This window comes from Ascaphus truei, chromosome 7 (assembly GCF_040206685.1).
Source record: "Ascaphus truei isolate aAscTru1 chromosome 7, aAscTru1.hap1, whole genome shotgun sequence".
Classification (NCBI taxonomy): Eukaryota; Metazoa; Chordata; class Amphibia; order Anura; family Ascaphidae; genus Ascaphus; species Ascaphus truei.
In genome coordinates, this window is record NC_134489.1 from 35,916,891 (window position 1) to 35,937,176 (window position 20,286).

At 46.7% G+C, this 20,286-nt stretch overlaps 1 protein-coding gene across 6 annotated transcripts in view; it reads right to left on the minus strand.

Moving 5' to 3' along the window:
* The window catches only part of LOC142498969 (death-associated protein kinase 2-like), a 60,963-nt gene that overhangs the window by 24,230 nt on the left and 16,447 nt on the right, over positions 1-20,286 (minus strand). The window contains exon 2 of one of the 6 annotated variants that reach the window (XM_075607668.1): positions 15,461-16,649. The exons of 3 other annotated variants lie outside the window; for them this stretch is intronic. The gene's annotated coding sequence lies outside the window, so the exon portion shown is untranslated. Of the gene's footprint in view, positions 1-8,128; positions 8,260-15,253; positions 15,275-15,460; positions 16,650-20,286 lie in introns of those variants that run through there. 2 more of the 6 variants (XM_075607671.1, XM_075607669.1) reach the window with 2 other exon arrangements.

The window sequence follows — 20,286 nt, forward strand, 5'->3', positions numbered from 1 at the left end:
CATACCCCGCATTAACGTACGCAATGGGACCGGAGCATGTATGTAAAGTGAAAAAGTACTTAAAGTGAAGCAGTACCTTTTCCCCACTTATCGATGCATGTTCTGTACTGCAAACGTCATATACGTGCATAACTGATGTAAATAACGCATGTGTAACAGGCTCTATAGTCTCCCTGCTTGCGCACAGCTTCGGTACAGGTAGGGAGCCGGTATTGCTGTTCAGGACGTGCTGACAGGCGCATGCGTGAGCTACTGTTTGCCTATTGAGCGATATGTCCTTACTCGCGAGTGTACTTAAAGTGAGTGTCCTTAAACCGGGGTATGCCTGTATAAATAAAGACATACATACATACATACATACATACATACATACATACATACATGGTATGGCTTGCATCTATTAATTAGTAAAACCAGCTGAAGAATTACTCCATTGTCAACTGTTTCCTATATATATTTTTGATCATTAGGAAGACAGTTGGTTCCTTCCAATTCATAAAACAGGTCTTATTAATGTAATTCTAGGACTGCAGTTCTTGTGAAGAATTAAACTATTTTATAACGCTTATATCTATTGGACAAAGTATACTGGTGACACTAATGGTCACTCTTCCAAACCTACATTCTCATGTTTTTGAAAGAATAAAAGAAACTTATTTGATAAAGAACCTCTTTGTTCCCTCTGGTACACAGTAGCACCCCCATTTATCAGGATCATGCTCTTGTGTCTATTCTTCAGCCAGACGCAGTGAAGAGAGCTTCTTGTGTTTAATCAGTGGTCACTTGACTGACTCTTTGTATTCCCCAGAGCTGGAATCCTCCCAAATCTGTCACCTCTGCCAAAGAGGCCAAAAATATATCATGCACTGCAAGGGTTTGAGATACATGGTGTTATTGCCACTCCTAACACAGGAATATCTGGAGAAGACAAAGCTCACTCCCCCTCTCACAGAGACATCAGGGATACATATATTCCCTCTCCTAAAGGGACACATACCCTCCACCCACACACTCCTAAAGTGACACATACCCCTCACACACGTCTCACCCAAACCGTCCACAGGAATACATACCTATCGCCCCCTTCTCCTAATACACACACAAACAAACCAGAAACACATACCGCTCACCCCTCCTAATACAGACATGAGGGGCACTTACCTCTCACCACCTCCTAATACACAGACATCAGGAACATGTACCACAAGCCCCTCCTAACACAAGCCCATATCTCTCTTCCTCCCACAGAGACAGTAGGGACACTTACAGCTCAAATAACCTCAGAAACCTCGGGCACACACACACATACTGCATATACCTCCTGGCACAAAAATAATCAGAACATGGATCCTTCATCTCTCCCCTCAGAGACAGTAGGAACACACTTACCACCTCCAGATACCAGAGAGAGACACCACGGGTATTATGGACCCATACTGTTCAGCCAATCCTCCAATATAGTTATTAGGCACATACAACCCTTCCTCACAAGACAGACATGGGGCCAGATTTACTTGGTGGTGTTATTCCATAAGCCACCTCCCAGGGTCAGAAGACAAAGTACTGCCCAGTCACTGAAATGGACCAGAAGGTCTTTTACAACAAGGGTGTCTTCTGACATAGCACTGCTTAGTAAATAAGAGCCATAATGGTCTCAGAAGTACTGTACACACAGATACTCAAATGTTAACTGTATCAGGTAAAGTTTGATTTCCTCCTAAATGTTGGATTTGGGTATCCACCCGAGAGCACTTTACATTGAATCAAATGCTTGGCAATCATTCCTCTCTATAACAATGTTGCAATATTGTATGGATCGGCCTCTCAAGTAATTAAAACAGAAACGTTCTTCACGCAGCGCTTCATCCTCTTTTTCATGCTCGTTGGAAGACATCTTGGCATGGACCGTTTGGTGGCGTCCTAAGGGAACACTAGCATCCCGCAAACATTTACACAGCACAATGTTTCAGGGAACTCATCATCACCATCAATCATCAGTGGCTGTTAGGTGGAATACATTGGTAGAAGACAAATGCCAGTTCTGTGCCACTTTAGATGGCAAGCTCTTGGAACGAACACACACACACACAGGCAGTTTTCATCTCTTGTTCCTGCGAATAGCAAAAGCACATGCCGCAAGATATCCACGCAGACAGTGAAACAGACACAGCCGCTCAGCACAGGGCTCGGGGCCAGAGAGACAAATTGCCATGTCGGACATTAAATGACACATGTTTTCTTCTGACCTGTCCTGTAGCCTGCGCCGATGCCAGATCGATAACCATCTTCATCTTCCCGAGAGTCGGTCCTCCCAATTTACCGAGATCTAATTTATCTTTGCCGGTGGCTTTCTCATTCCTTGGGACCTTTCATTAGCCGTCTTGCACATTGAAGGGGATTATTTATCAGTTTTAGGGTCCTACTTGCCAAGCAGTGGTTACACCGTAGGATGGCATCCCGGTCCCGGCCCCGGCAGACACCTTAACGGCCATATGCTTGGTACTCACAGCCTGCGTGTCAGTCATAATTACTTCTTCCCTTCACTGATAGTGGTTGAAGCGGCTTCACCCAGGTGTGCTCGACTCCAGTCCAAGCCCCAACCCCCCAACAGGTCAGGTTTTTAGGATATCCCTGCTTCAGCATAGGTGGGTCAATCAGTCCCTGCTTCAGCACAGGTGGGTTAATCAGTCCCTGCTTCAGCACAGGTGGCTCAAGTCAGTCCCAGCTCATGTCTAAATTTACCATAGGTTGGACTTGGACAGGTCTCTTTTCAACCTCATCTACTATGTAACTATGTATGTTGGATGTAGCATTGTTTTTGTTTTGTCTTTTGTATATTAGGTCAGAGGTGCTCAACTCCAGCCCTTAAGGCCCCTCCCCCCACCCTTTCACCCCAACAGGTCAGGTTTTCAGGATATCCCTGCTTCAGCACAGGTGGTGCAATCAGTCCCAGCTTCAGCACAGGTGGCTAAATCAATTGAGCCACCTGTGCTGAAGCAGGGATATCCTGAAAACCTGACCTGCTGGGGAGGCTTGAGGACTGGCGTTGAGCGCCCCTGCTGTATGTATTGAACCAGCTTAGAACCCACCCTCAGACAGCTCAACTTGTTCATCAACTTCTCAATGAATCGGTATCAAACCCCTTCTTGAAATCCAGATAAGCCACATGTACCGCTTCACCCTTATCCACCCTACAGAAGAGTCATTCATACAGAAGTTATCGTGCAAGAGACGGGAACCCTGCAACACCACTGTAGCAAAAGTTAGAGGCTTCTTCCCCAAGATAAGAGATATACCAGATAAAAGAATAAGTATTATTCCGATGAATAGGAGAATCAATTGTCTGTAACATTATACTGCAATACATTAATGGGGACTTTTCTTTATATTGGGTGCGCTAAAAATGCTTATTTTTGTATTATGGTGAAACCATGGCCTCCCACTTCAAAGGCTAGTGCCGCAGTCAAAAAAAAGATCCACCTACCCATGACTAAAAAGTGCAAATCTCTCGGCTTGCGGTCTCGCTGTCTCTGCCTGCCGTGCGCACCATTCAATTCTATTCTTTTATTATGTCGTTATCTCACAGTCACGCACTGCAGATACACTCAGCCAGGATTCGCAGTGTTCACCGACAGATGCACCCCGCACGGGCTTCCTACACCCGGGGTGCCTCAGTCCTACATCACAGAGATCTGCGGGCAGCATGCCCAGAAACACCTTAACCCGTGCCGTACTGAAGCAGACCTGGGACCCTTCGCAAACGCGCGTCAAAGTGTCACCCATTACCCAAGCAAGGCGAGAGATGGAAGATTCTGCAGTAGTTGTTATGAACGGACGCTCTTATTCACTCCAGCAATGAAGGGGTTTATTCGCATTTTCAGTAGATGCGTGAAAAAGAAATCTCTAACGGGTGAATGCACCTTTCCTAGGTCTCTGGCACAAAAGGGGTTAACCGCCTGTTCCATACAAGCCTGGAGACCTGAACAGGGCAGTTCTATGCACTCCAGCATTGAAGAGGTTAAACCGTGCTTTACATACAGGTCACCTCATACAAGCCAAGCCCCTTCTTGGAGCAGTGTGTGTGTGTGTACACGTGTGTTTATATGTGTGAGTCTGCATGTGACAGTGTGTGTGTGAGATATATATATATATTAGTGTGTGTGTGTGTGTGTGTGTGTGTGTGTGTGTGTGTGTGTATGCGTGTAAGACAGGAGAGGAAGCTCTTGTGGGTTGCACTCACAAGTTAATGACGGAGTTACTGGCTTCCCAGAGCCACGCAGAACATACCTGGATGTGCAAGCTTCCAAGACGGCACAATGAGACGGGGGAGGCGCCTGACAAGGGAACCTCTGCAAAGACCAGCGTGCGTGCGCTGTGTGTGTTATTCACTCAGGCTTTACAAGCCTCTGGAATCAGCTGTACACATGGCTATGGTACTAAGAGGGGGAGGGGAAACAGATTACCACCAATTAGAGTGTAAGCTCAGCTGGACAGGGACCTCTTCACCTCTTGTGAGAGGATGTGACAGTATATTATATTGCTCCATGTTGTATTGTTTATAGGACTCTATGCACCTTTGTACTGCGCTGCAGAATATGGTGGTGCCTGTAACAGGGACTTAACCCTCTCTCAATGAGGCGTCAATAGAAAGCCTCTAGTTGTCTGAGTAATCCAGCAGGGATCTGGTTAATTGCCGTCAATTAACCAGTCTCCACCTGGCTAATCAGACAGGTTAAAAAGCCTCCTGCTGGAAACTGCAAGAGAGAGACACTCCTGAGCACAGTCACAGCTGTGCTGCCAAAGGAGATGATGTGTGCTATCAAGACACCAGGGACCAGACCTCTATTCCAGGGTGCAGCAAACCCGGGAACACACCAGAGGCTGGCCCCTCAACGGACACCAACCCAAATCCAGACCCCGAGACTGACATGAAGGGCCACCTGCTCTGAGCTACCAAAGGTACGTGTGTGTGTGTGTGTATTCCTTAAAGTCACAGGCTGAATACATGCCACTGTGTAATTTCCCCCAAAACTATATGGTACAACCCTGGTTGTACCTCTCCACGTCTCTTACAGCACTGTATAAACAAATGATAATAAAAATACTAACATCGGCTCCTTTCCTATGTACACACGCAGAGTACCGCTACATCAGTTTTACACTCCACTTGCTCGAACTCACTTGCTCGAACTCCTCACACAACTCTTTATAGTTAATCCCTAGAACTATCCTCCTTTATGACCATTTCCCAAATCCATCACTGACACAGGGAGAAAAGCTGACACAAAGCACCTTCATACCCTAATGCATAGACCATAGGGCCACGTCTAGCAACCATGTTTCCTAAGAATTTTTTGGTCATTTGAAAATGGTACCAAATACAGAAGAATTTACAATGCATCCGATGTCAGACCCGCTATTAGAGAGGGTTGGGGTTCCTTACAATGCATCTGATCTCAGACGCACTATTAGAGAGGGTTGGGGTTCCTTACAATGCATCTGATCTCAGACATGCTATTAGAGAGGGTTGGGGTTCCTTACAATGTATTTGATCTCAGACGCACTATTAGAGAGGGTTGGGGTTCCTTACAATGCATCTGATCTCAGGCGCGCTATTAGAGAGGGTTGGGGTTCCTTACAATGTATCTGATCTCAGACGCACTATTAGAGAGGGTTGGGGTTCCTTACAATGTATCTGATCTCAGACGCACTATTAGAGAGGGTTGGGGTTCCTTACAATGCATCTGATCTTTAGGCGCGCTATTAGAGAGGGTTGGGGTTCCTTACAATGTATCTGATCTCAGACGCATTATTAGAGAGGGTTGGGATTCCTTACAATGCATCCGATGTCAGACGCGCTATTAGAGAAGGTTGGGGTTCCTTACAATGCATCTGATCTTAGGCGCGCTATTAGAGAGGGTTGGGGTTCCTTACAATGTATCTGATCTCAGACGCGCTATTAGAGAGGGTTGGGGTTCCTTACAATGCATCCGATGTCAGACGCGCTATTAGAGAGGGTTGGGGTTCCGCAGAATTTCACAATACAATTATACGGTTCCTTAACCAAAAAAAGGGTGAAAACCACTGCCATAGTGACACCTATGGGAGACAATATAGATTTGCAACCTGTGGTAAACCTCCTCCAGGGGTTGCAAACTGGTTGGACAAACCCAGGTGATTGTGTCAGGCGAAAAGTCTCAGCAACACGTTGCACAAATACCCAGTGTAGTATCATTAACTGCGGACAACTCGGAACCCGCCACACACAGAGTGACCCTCACTTCCTTATCAGGCACCAACTTCCCTCACCGTCCAACCACTTCCTCAAAACTAGGAAGGGAGGGTTCCTTTGACATGCTTTGGGAGGGGGAGTGGGGGGCCAGGCTGGCGTCTTTGACCGGTTTCCCTTCCAAGTTCTTTATGCGGCACGTCAAAAAGTGAGAACCACAACCGCGCTCCTTCATAACGGGGACCGGTCGATCCAGTTCAAGTCTGTAGATCAGGAAGAGGGTACATGTCCTGAGCCGAGTGTCCTGCGGCCTTATTATCCACATGAAAAGGTCTGAGACGGCTAAAAATATATATATTTATATGATCGATGGTGTCATCGTTAGCCAAACAGCTAAAAGTAGACAAGTATCTAATAATCCTTATTACATGGCCCCATTGAAAAACTAAAAAAAATGATGAATACAGGACATGTTTACGTCAATTTTTCTCCGGGTGTTTCAGCCCCATCTGGCAGCATTTTAATTGATCGATTTGGGCTTTGATCCCATTTTAATGCCTTCTTGGTAACAAGATGATAGAGGGTTTTATGATCATGAAAGAACGGTTAAATATAATTCCGTCTTTTTACATAAACCAAATTATACACAAGATGTTTATTGAGCTATACGGGAAAACAGTGGGATGTGATGGAGTGATGGAGATTTACATTTAAAAAAAAGAAGGAAGCTACAAGAAAGCATTTTTCAGGAAGTTCAGAACAAGGGGGAGGGGGGCGCGATTTGGAGCGGGAGGGAATTCTGACAACGTGCGTTCGTGAAAAGAGTAGTCATTGCATGGAACAACGTGTCAGCTGGAGAAAATGTGTATTTGGGATAAGCAAAAGAGAACCATGCAGGTTTCGAAAGAACGATGTAGGATCAGGTACAATCTCGGTTGTTGTGTTGTTATAACGAAGGAAAATTGCTGATCTGCTATCAATGTTATATCATTTTGGGTGCCTGTGTATACTACCAGCAGCTCCAAGTGTTTATAGATTTCTGTACACTGACTCGATACTTTGTAGGCCGTTTTTCCTTATAATGTACAGCAAATACAAATCTCACGTGTGAGCATATTCACATCTCTCAGGCAGGTTTGCAACCCTGCTTTCCCCCCCCCCCATTATCTGTTAGCATACAGCACTTCCGCTGCAGCCAGGGATTCTGGGCAATAACATGCAAATGAGCATAACAGGTCACCTTGTGGTTCTTATCCATTTTAACATGGGCCCCTATAAGCTTATGCCTGCCGCATAACACAGTTTTTTTCAGCACAGACTGGGTTAAAGAATTTCAGAGCCAGTGACCCTACTCACAGACAGCTGTTTTGACCTTTTGGATCTCATCAGTGTGAGAGTGGTTATACTGGCTGTGCTTTTAATGTACAATGTTATCTTGTGCATAAGCTTTTGATCCCACACACAGTACAGTAGGTCTCTTCCGACAGGTTAAAATCCATCCCACCACAGAGCTCTTTTCAGATGCCCCCCTGACTCCCGGAAAGTGTGGAGAGGAAGTGGTACTTGTGAAACTGCAGCCGGTGTTTCACATACATAAATCGTGGGTTTTATTAGAATTCTATCTTGCTCTGAGATCTTCAGTTCTGTTACTGACATGAAACGGCTGCTAATCCGATTCCCTTTCAGGGGAACCTCTGTCTGATTCAGATTTGACTCCAAAAGCAGAGATTCTCCACAGACCGTCAGCAAAACCCATCCTCTGAGAGAAATGCAAACATGGAGTACTGGGCCCAGCGATAGAGCGCATTGTTTTAAAGAGGCGATCCAAGCAATAACCTATGTATTTTTTTTTTTTGTTGTTGTTTTTAAATCAGTTCTGTAATATTGAATAAAACTTACTGCATCTTTTTTGTCACCAGTTGATTTCTATAGCAGATTTGAACACACTTCCCCAGCAGTGCAAGATATTTGTAACACGTTCCTGTTTGTGATCATTTGTTGCCAACATTCCCTGCAGTTTGAGCTGCAAACTGTAACAATAGACAATGCTACCTTTAGTAATTTAAGAATACATTGTAGCTGCTGAGTTACACTGACGCTGGCGTTTTGTTTAAAACAGAAAGGCAGCCATTTATTGGACCTTGGGAAGCCGGATCTTTGCTGATCGATTACGGGAGAACAAACTGATCGGCAGTTTAGGTCATTCGTTTTCAATAAAAGTTAAACTTTTAAATATATTAAAACAAAAAAAAGTTGTAATTCTTTGGGTTTAAAAAAAATCAATAATGTATAAAGTGCCGCTTGGATTGCATCTGATGAAAGAAACATGTCTCTACATCAATTCCCAGCTTATATTAACCCAGTATGTGTCAGAGGGACGATTAATCAATATGCAGTGCTGTACATAGAATTTTGCAGGCCCATGGAGTCCTTGCCCTGCAGAGCTGACAATCTAATTTTGTTGCCTGAGCCGCAGGGAGGTCACAAGAAGCAGACACCGGGATTTGAAGTCCGTGTCACTATTTCCAGAGTCGGTGAGGCACTCTTTCAGCCACACACTACCCTGTGCTAGCCAACAGGTTCGCAACATATTATACATATTCACACGTTACGGATACAGAATGATGGGCAGAGGACCAAAACAGCTTAAAAAAAATGGTGGTTCAAAAGATATACACATTAAAGAAAATTATTTAGACTACTATTTATGTTGTAAAAACATTGAAAACCACCTAAAATAAACCGTTTTTTTCTTGTAAAAATAAAATAAAAATAATTAAAAAAATGGAATTGTACGTCTGCAGGGGAAACAAATGCAGTGATGTTCTGGGCGTAAAAATAAAAATTCAACGGTACTCCACATCCTATGGATCAGCGGTGGCCAACTCAGTCCTCAAGGGCCACCAACAGGTCAGGTTTTCAGGACAATTGGTGGCCACCCCTGCTACAGTACCATCACACTCCAACCACTGATTATAAACAGCTGCTGTGTTAAATAACCATATGTTTCACACATGCATGTTGTTTAATAAGAGCTTTTCGTTGGAGTCAAATGACGCGGTTTCATGACTTTTGCAGCTGCCGACGTGCATTTCAGACGCTCTCTCGGAGCGCCTCATCTGTAACAGGAGATCGCTCAAGCCGGTGACAGCCTGTGTATGTTATAACTTCTAGGACCATTATGGCATTGCTGCTTCAGCGTCACACTGGATTGATTTGTGTGGCGTCTGCAGCGGCATCTCGTGTACCTCTCATCCTCAGCAAGTCATCTCATTCCGTCCCGATCTCTAAACCCTTCCTGGCACTGTAGAAGTTAATCTGAACAGGAGCCAGGTGGGTAAGGTGCAACCGAGATCCCCATAAAGCAGGGGTTCTCAACGCCAGTTCTCAAGCCCCCCCCCCCGTCCTAACAGGTCAGGTTTTAAGGATATCCCTGCTTCAGCACAGGTGGCTCAATCAGTGGCCCAGTCGAAAATCCACTACAGTCGAATACTGTGTCACCTGTGTTGACGCGGGCGCTTTGACTGAGCCACCTGTGCTGAAGCAGGGATATCCTGAAAACCTGACCTGTTTGGGGGGTGGGAGAGGGGGGAAAGTCTTGAGGACTTGTGTTGAGAACCCCAGCCATAAAGTAAAAAGAGTATAAAGAGAGATTGAATGGAACGTATTTTTTCATTCTCACTCTTTTTTTCCCAACAACAAGCGAGCAGTTGGTTAAACCTCAGGAAATGAAAGGCAGCCTCAATTGCCAGCTGACGAGCAGCGGAAGAGGGGTCCTGTGGCGATGGCCTACAGTGGTCAACACGCGTTACACTCCGCTGCAGAAATAGTGTGTGAAACCTCCAGCGCCTTACTGCCAGCGCAACGAGCAGGAGGATCCTCTGTTCTTCAATGGCGTCCAAGAACCCTTCATACAGTACCAAGGGAGCCAGGTACCAACCGAAAGAAAGTGCCAAGCTGGTTTGTTTTGCCGCGCGGCTTCATCTTCTGCCCGTGTTCGTGTCAAATGTAGCAAGAGTTTCTTAGGCTGCGCTTATAGTGCCGGCGACGCGCCAAAACCAATGTATTGCCGCTGTCGCGTGCCCGTATAGTAGAAGCGACGAGGCGGCTTGGTCGTGATCGCTGGAAGTCAATTTGATTTTTCCAGCGACCGCAGCGGGACGTCGCCGTCTCCTCGCTGTCGCCGGCACTATAAGCGCAGTCCAACTCGTGACACAAGTTGCACGCCACAGAAGTTTAACCCGCCATGCAAATCCAGGAGAATAAAGTGACGCCCAATCATACCGCGGTTGATACACTCGCTGTAATCTGTGCGTCATGTAAAGATGTAGCAGGCGTCGGGGTACCCGCTAAAGCAATACCTTGCGTGAACGCTGGCGCGGTATGTAACGGTAGTTAGCGGGGGTCTTCTGGGAGGCAGTCGGCTAAGATGGATGCTATGTAGGACTTGCTCCTGTAGTTGGCTCAAAAATTGACGGATTCGCTCGCCATCCACTTCAGTGTTCTAATCGCAAGCAAGCGCTAAATATCCCCGCTCTCTGATCTTACCGATATTGTGAGAGTTGAACGGCTCTATTGCCAGAAGAAGCACTTTGAAATGTTATGGCCTATTGCAGGGGTGGCCAGCTCCAGTCCTCAAGGGCATCCAACAGGTTAGGTTTTCAGGATATCCCTGCTTCATCACAGGGGGCTCAATCAGTGGCTCAGTCTTTGATTGAGCCACGTGTGCTGAAGCAGGGATATCCTGACCTGTTGGTGACCCTAGAGGACTGGGGTTGGCCACCCCTGGCCTGCTGTGTTCCACATCCAGTTGAAATATTCATCCAAGTGATCTTCTCCTTTTGGAAACCCTCTTTTTCTGTGGACCCCAACAAAGGTAAATACATAACCTTGAGCAGCCTACACAGAGTACTGTACTCATCACCTCTCCAGTGGAACTACGATACCCTACGTCCTGTGGAGTTTATTGTTGCTTTAACAACTGTCATGGTTGCTCTCTCTCTCTCCATAAAACACCGGTAGTATACAGTACCTTGGAGTTAAAACCTTCAATACCTAGTGTGCATAAAGACCCCCGGGTTCAGCCTGGGAGTATCTGCTGGAGTTTCTGAATAGTGAACGCCTAATTCAGCATATGGTCAAAGTAATACGGAGGGGGATCCAGCCCTAGCTTGCAAGGCAGGGTTTGGCAGTCTTGACAAACGCCTGCTCCAGAAGAATGACTGGCCCAGCAACAGCTGAATAACCGGGTCCAAGCCTATCTCTTCTTCTGCGAGAATAAGAGGACTTGCGCATTACCAAAGAATTTCTCTGCAGCGGAGAATCCTGTGAGCAAGCATGGCGGAGCCAATCTATGTTACAACGAGCCTCCGGGAGGGGGTAACGATGCAAGGCGGCCCATCCCTACAGCCATGAAGTGATTACAGACGTTCTATTGGAAAGGCTTGTGGAGGAGCAGCACGCTGGATGCAGCATTCAATATAAGCCCAGCGGAGATCAGTCCCGCAGTGTAATAGTCTTGATTCTCTGAAGAGGGTGTTACTCCTTTGTGCTTTTCAGATGCCAAAAGGTTCTCAAACACCTCAACTACCATCTTCTTTTTCAGATCTTTGCCGATGATCGTTATTAAAAGAAGGAAAACATGTGACCTTCACCGTTCAGCTTGGCCAGGAGTAGGGTTGCCTGGTGGTTTCTCCAAAAATACTGGACAAAATGGTGAAAGGTGCGACGTGACACACACACACACACGCGCCATGCCTTTTCCTCCTGTTCTTGGCCTCACCTCCAGGCTCCTGACACTTCCTCCAGATTGGCTGCTGCTGGGTAATGCAGCCAATCAGGATGGAGGAAGCTGAACAACCCCCTGGCAACAGCCCTGCTCTCTCCCTGCTCAGGGAAATCCTGCGGAACCCCCCCCCCCCCCCGCGGGACCCCCCCCCAGGCCAGTCGGGTCACTATGTCCAGAGAGGTGATACCAGACACATACATGTCCAGTATTACCTCAAATTGTTTTTATTGGACAGTGTCCAAATACAGGACAGTCCGGTTCAATAATGAACACCTGGCAACTCTAGCCAGGAGTGGATTCCAACTTTCACTCATCTAATCTGGTGGTTACTCTTTTGATTTACGGATTTCCTCCAAGGAAATTAGATTTCAATAGTGGTCCCGCAGGGGTATGACCCGGATTAGAGGGGGGTTCCCCTTGTGTTTAGGAGTAATCCAAAAAATCCTTGCTGCCTTTGTAGGATAGACCATCTCTCTGAACTGGAATAATGTCTCCCTTCCCACTGACCTGTAAAGCTTCCTGTGCGGGTGGCTTCATCTCTCTGGAAGCGCATAGCACTAATTGCAGGGCCCTGTGGTTTAATACAGTTTTGTTGGAAGTCACTTCTCTGGGAGGCAATGCCTGAGCTGAACGCGTCCACATTACAGCTTAAACATACTGTACATCCACTCTTATTATACATAGGTAAAATCTCCAGCTATATGCTCAGATAAGTTTTCAAGTTGTGAATTCAATTTAATTCTCAATATCTAGCCATTAGCAGTGTCCAGGATCTGATGCAGAAACCCTCCCCACTGAACATACATGTCTTTTATACATTGTGTTTGTTTCCAAAATGTTTGCACCATCTGCTAAAATTCATATACAGGCATACCCCGCTTTAAGTACACTCACTTTAAGTACACTCGCGAGTAAGTACATATCGCCCAATAGGCAAACGGCAGCTCGCGCATGCGCCTGTCAGCACGTCCTGAACAGCAATACCGGCTCCCTACCTGTACCGAAGCTGTGCGCAAGCGGGGAGACTATAGAGCCTGTTACAAATGCGTTATTTACATCAGTTATGCACGTATAGGACGATTGCAGTACAGTACATGCATCGATAAGTGGGGAAAAGGCAGTGCTTCGCTTTAAGTACATTTCCGCTTTACATACATGCTCCGGTCCCATTGCGTACGTTAATGCGAGGTATGCCTGTATGTCAGAATAATTGTTGTTTGGGGAACCAAATCTTGTATTATACCCCCTGGTTTAGATCACTGGCCGTACTTCGGGTGCATATTTGGTTCTAATGTTTATTACCAGTTCTCCTGTTTTCCTTCTGTTACTGTGGTTTTGGTTCCACGTGTAATATAAAATAAACATGCCATCTCTCCTGGCAGCTTCCCAGACTTCCAATGTGATGTTTGCATTAAGAGCGAGATACGCTGTGTGTTATAACATTATATCATCTCTAGCCTTCATTTTCAGTATCCTAAGCCACGGATGGCCAACTCCAGTCCTCAAGAGCTACCAGCAGGTCAGGTTTTCCGGATATCCCTGCTTCAGCACAGATGGCTCAGTCCTCTGCTGAAGCAGGGATATCCTGACCTGTTGGTAGCTCTTGAGGACTGGAGTTGGCCTCTCCTGTGTTATATGATATACATAAATCGTTGGAACTGGATGTACACTAACCATGTTTGAATAAAGGAGGGGGGGGGGGGAAGTACTTGGCTATTAAAAACAATGGTTAAAGAAATAGCGCGGGTTAACCAAACAATGTGTTAATAAATAACACCCCGTTTACAGGGGGTACATCCGTAACCCCTCCTAAATCCTACTGAGATACTCACGGAACTGCGCAAAACTTGGACCAAAGGCCTCGATGCAAAGACGAAAACAACGCAATTTGCTTCAAAGTCTCAAGTATGACTTGATTTCCAAAATACGTATATACTGTATGGTGCTTTCTTCCAGCAGACGGAGTCGCTGCTATAAATTATCCAATGTGGAGAACAACTGAGAAGCTTAAACTAAACACTACACGAGAACAGACCAGTAACGATAGCGATAAAGTGACATTAAAAGACAGGCCCCAGACAGCGCGTTCTGCATATAACTAGGACATGTATTTTAACCAAGTTTGGTATTTTCCAGAGCCGCTGTCTGCAGAGAAGAAGCATTTTATACGGGACTTTTTTTTTTTTACCCTACTATATTAGGAAGTGTCTTAGGAAACCCTTCGCTAGTAATATTGGCGCCATGGAAATACAATAACACGCGTCAATAATGGTGAGCAGTGACATATTCGTCTTATCCCTAATGCTCAAAGAACTAGGTTGCTCATCACTTGAGTCAAGGCGCAAAGTTCATCTCTCCTGTCTTGCCTTCAAATACTTTCTGGGCAAGCTACCCATCTACCTGAACAAGCTCCTCACCCCTACCACATGCAGCACTTATTATCTGAGATCTGACTTCAAAAGACTGTTCATGGTCCCAAGGTTCAGCAAAGTTTACGGCCGCTCCTCCTTTTCTTACCGTACACCCCAAAACTGGAACAGTCTACCGGAGACTCTCACAGCCACCAGTCTAAGTTCTTTCAAAACTAAAGCTGTCTCACATTTTAATCTGGTCTGTAACTATTACATACGCCTATAATATATATTATCTCTTACTGCGCATGCAATGCCTTGTATATAATGTACTAGCTGAGAGACCCGGCGTTGCGCGTGAGTTAATTTTCCTGCTCCCTCCTCTCCCCCTTATTTCTGTGCTCCCCCTCTCCCACCCCTTGAGGGAGGGACAGTGGACAGGAGGGGGGGGGCAGTGGACAGGAGGGGGGGGGCAGTGGATAGGAGGGGTGGGGGTCAGTGGACAGGAGGGGGTGACAGTGGACAGGAGGGGGGGCGGAAGTGGACAGGAGGGGGGTGACAGTGGACAGGAGGGGGGGGGGACAGTGGACAGGAGGGGGAGGGGGGCAGTGGACAGGAGGGGGGTGGGGGATAGTGGACAGGAGAGGGGGGGACAGTGGACAGCTGTAGGAGGAAGGGGGGCAGCTGCAGGAAGGGGGTCCTTCCGGAGGATGCCTGCCCACTGCCTGTCCCTCCGCCGGGGAGGGAGGGAAGTGAGCGCCGGGGAGGGAGGTGAGGTGAGCGCTGGGGAGGGAGGTGAGTGAGCGCCGGGGAGGGAGGTGAGGCCTTTTTTATAAGGGGGCTGGTAGCCATGAGTGTTTATTATAGACCGAGGGTGGCCCTCACCCCACACAAAGCATGTCCGCCCACTCTGTCTGACAGTGAAACACCGACTGGCTATGGCTGGATTCTGACTGATGTATTTCAAACAATCCAGGAGGAGCAAAATATAGGGAAATAAAAACAGAAAACAGTGCAAATATAAGTGCAGACGTTGAGACTATGATGAAATAATAATGACAATATCTTGGCTCTGCCGGTCTATCTACTCACACGATGTAAGTGGTAAGTATGCAGTTGGCAGATTGGGCTGCCACCCCAGGTAGTAGCTGTGTATTGTGGATATCCCTCCAGGCTTATCTCGTCAGGGTAACCATGGTGTACATATGGGAGGAAACAAAGCTACATAGCGCGATCTGTCTTTTCAAAAACTTTATAAAATGAATATGAGCATATAAAATGTGCACTTACAATGTGCCAGAATTAAAATTGCATTTATCACAATCACAGTGATTCTAGGTTTTTTTTTCCGATCTCACCGCCTCCTCTCTGGCTCTGGATGTCAGCCGTCTGCAACCTGGAACGCTCAGCTCCGTTTCTCCTCCGGCGCGTGTGACGTCACTGCTCAGTGGAAGGTACAGCTACGGATCCCTCACTAGACCAAAACACCACTCTACGCGTTTCGCCCAGCTCAGCAAGCTGTCAATGGCTTCGTCAGGAGTGTGTGAGTTGTGGGGTTAATGAATATCCTTATATACCCTCTCTGGTCTAATTATACAATCAATGCAGACAATTACATCAGCGCTATGGTGACCAATCTTTACTGCACCGACACACTTTATTCGAGCAAATACCCAGTATGTACCTGGCAGATACCTGGAATGCGCCGCTCCTCACCTCTGACAAGCCCCGTTGTGTTTGCCTTCCCAGCCTGGGTTCATGCCTGGCTGATGGGCGGCTGATCTGTTAAATGTTAATGATTAGGATTTAATAGGCTGCAATGCTTCGCGTGTCTACCAGATGGCATAAATTCATGAATTGTAATGCAGTATATATATATATATACTGTACAGTATTGCAGCCAGCGGGAATAAAATGCTTCAATCCCTGCCTGGAAAATACCTCAATGCACTCGGGCAGAAAACAGTCACAAACCTCAATACACCCGGATATACCCGAATTCGTGGGACTAGCCGAGCTCGAATAAAGTGTGTCGCCAGTGTACATGATTGTTCCAATTAGGATTTGGATTCTGACTGACCCCGCAGCGCTGTAAATCCTGTAGCCTCTCTGATAGAGGGAGCAACCGTCACACGCCAAGGGCGGCAAGGTGGGAGGGAGAAAGGGGGTGAGCGCGCGGACAGTGACGAGTCTTTGGGCGGGAAAACACGCACCTGACAGGAGCCGGACGGGAACAGACCGCTTCAGTACTGCCAATGCCGCCATCATGTGTATAAATAGCCTGAGGAAAGAGAGAGCGACATCTGGTGGGAGCAGCTGCAGGAGGAAGGGGGTCCTTCCGGAGGCTGCCTGGCCACTGCCTGTTCCCCCGCCGGGAGGTGAGTGAGCGCCGGGGAGGGAGGTGAGTGAGCGCTGGGGAGGGAGGTGAGTGTGATGGGGGGGGGGTGGGGGGCGAGAGGAGAGAAAGTGTGTGTGTGTGTGTGTGTGTGGCCGAGGGGGAAGAGAGTGGCAGTTGGGTGACGTCAGAGCCACCAATCTGATTGGCCAGAGGCTGAGGACCAATCAGATTCACAGCATCTAGTACCAACCTTTCGATTTTATATATTAAGATAACCCTGTTCACTTATGTAACTGTATTTATAAACATGTATGATGACATAACTCTGTGCTCAGGACATACTTGAAAACGAGAGGTAACTCTCAATGTATTACTTCCTGGTAAAACATTTTATAAATAAATAATATCCCCGTGAAACCTGCATTATCCCTCGTTCTGCCGCTGAAAATGATGCACTGCAAAATAAGGCTGCTGCATCCATAGTGCAGGAGACGACGAAGGCAACAGCGCTCGCGCCGAAAACAAACACTAGGACGCCAACGTACATGTGTATAGTGCGCAAGCACAAGAGCGACGAGGAAACAACCTTGATTGAATTTGCCGCCCCCTGACACGCCTCCCCGTCGCCTCTACCTGCAGGACAGAAATCTCTCCTGCTTGAAGCGAGCATAACGCCGCGCCAACACGCACGCTTGCACTATGGCCGAGGCCTTACTGGTCATAGCCTTTAGGGAACACAGGTCAGATCCCAGCGTCACCCCAGGAAAGTCACTTAACTCCCTGTGATCCAGGCACCAATAATAAGCTTGTGGATCTTAGATTTTGTTTTTGTTCAGAAGGTGCCGGTCGTAGGCAGGCCTGGATTATCCACTGGGCACAATGGGTACAGTGCCCCAAGCCTAAAAAAAAGTTTTAGGGCCAAAAAAAAACACCATCTCAGATGACTCAAATATGAGAAAAGAAAATTGCTAAATCACACTTAATTTCTTTCAATTTAATTACTTTCCAAAACCTTTTTACTGTATTATAGTAATACGTCTACAAATGTTGAAATGTATATATACACATGCATGTAATGTTAAATAAAAATGTGAGATATTGTGGAAAGATGAATGAGTAAGAAGTAGCTAAACATCAGTCATAGTATCAGTCATATATTATTATATAGAGTGATGGTTATATTATAGAACCTACACATTGTATACAATGCAAATATTTATCTATAGATCTATCCTGGGGGCCTATGATTATGAGTGTGCCCTGGGCCTACAATTACTTTAATCCGGCCCTGTTACATAGTAGATGAGGTTGAAAAAAGACGACGTCCATCAAGTTCAATCTATGTAAATTTGGGATGGGAGGGGCGTCTTCCCGAAATTCCTACACGTGCTCTAGTACGGAGTTTCTTGGCTAGTAGCGCGTTAGAAAAAATTAAAACTAAACAAAATACAAGGCAGGTTCTTGCATCCGATAAAAAATGGTGCGCGAGATAGACAAGCCCTTGAGTTTTACGTTTGAAAGCGGTGTCCCCTCCATTAAATTGCATTGAAGAGCTTAAAACACAGCGGCATGTAATTGTGTCCTCGTGATGTTGGGAGTTGAATCAGCTGTGGAGGAAGAGATTGTCCTTATCAGCGTGCAGATGGACTGACAGGCAAGGAGACCAAGCCACACGCGCACACACACGCGCGCGCACACACACAGATACAGTAGCATGACGAGCAGACAGATTTTGCCATTGTTGCACGATGCTGCATGTTTCTGTACTTTCCTATATCCTCGCTGGTCCCAGTTTAATATGCAGTGAAACCGTCTTCCCATTGCCCGGGACGACTTAACTCATTCAATAGAGTAGCGCTTAATTCTTCCTGAGAAAGGAGTAGACCCGGGGAGGCCAATGCCAGTCCTCAAGGGCCACCAACAGGTCAGGTTCTCAGGATAGGCCTGCTTCAGCACAGGTGGCTCAGTTGAAGACTGAAGCCCCTGGTGCTAAAGCTGGGACTGTTTGAGCCATCTGTGCTGAAGCAGGCATATCTTTAAAACCTGACCTGTTTGTGGCCCTTGGGGACTAGGGTTGGCCACCTCTGGTGCAGATAGCTTCACAGCATGTGGAAGCCTTTGTTGTCAGTAGCTGGGTTTCGGACAAAATCAGTTCATCCAATCAGAATGCTAATGACTGCCTGGTCACATGATCTTCCCCACAGAACTTTGCATCTTTAGTCCTCTTCTGCTGCACTGACCGACATTTAGTGAACCCCCGAGCCGAATCTTCCCCGATCAATCACAGGAGAACGGATCGATCTGCAACTTAGCTAATTACTTATCATTGTGTGGATTGTATTGATGCACAGATTAAAGGGGGTGAGGAAATCTATAGGCAGGGTAAGTCAACATTGGGTACAGGGGATGAGAGGGTTGGCGAGTTTCAGAAGCAATAGAGCAGCTGTAACATTGTGGGGAGGGAGGTGTTGGACGTATTTCATGTTGCCATGAGCCTCTACTAAATGCAGATACATTCCACAATGTGTTCCTGCCATGTGCTGGTCTGCCAGGTACAGTGCTGCATTCCTCAGCAAGGCTCTGTGAAGATAGATGCCTTTATTAGATCTCCTTATCTAAAAATGGATCTTTGTGCTTTTGAAAGCTCATGTTCATCTATAAATAATATTACGGTTGGCCCATTAAAATGCATGAAGCCTTCAAAAAAAAAAACTACAGTATTATGAAGTGTTCGGTGCAGCATATCAATCATGATGATGAAACCTTGCGACTGAGTGAAGTTACTAAATATTGATTCCTCTGCATTGGATTTAGAAAGGGCAGCGGAGAGGCTGCAGACTGTGATATTACCAAGATATGTCTCTAAGGGCTCAGTATTTGGGCCCATAAATCAGGGACAACCTGAAGCTGGGTGAATGAGAAGCCAAGGTCATCCCTTGCAACCCCCTCTGCTGCCAGGTAGTCACTCTCTATTCTCAGAGATACACAAGGATAGCCTGGCTGTATACCTCATGGGATCCCTGGCCACACAGCTCTTCACTCATCCACACTACAAGGGGGAGCATGCTCGTCAATCTCCAAGTAATCACCTTCTTAGAAAAACACACACGTTAATGGAACTCCCCTCCCCCCCCTCTTACCCTTCAATGGAACACCACACACACACACACACACACACACACACACACACACACACACACACACACACACACTTTAATAGGATGTCCCCCCTTATACACTTCAATGGAACCCCCCCCCCTCTTACACACGTTTTCATATCAGACTGGCAAGATCTAGATTTCATTCCAATCGCTGCCCCACAGAGCTCACACTCTACTTGTAGTGCCTCAGGCTCAAGGTCGTGAAAAGCCGACAATGTGTCAAAGGACTTTCTCCTCTCCTAGCCCCCCCCCCCGTTTTAAATACCCACCAGCAGTGAACTAGTTACGGTCCCCAAATCCTGGGGCTTCCCAGCCGCTCTATAGGGTGCAAGTGTCTCCCGCTCCCCCCCTCTATTAACCCAGTCAGTGCCAGAGGGCTCTGCCGGAGCGTCTGGTCTCCGTGAAGAAGAATATGCGCA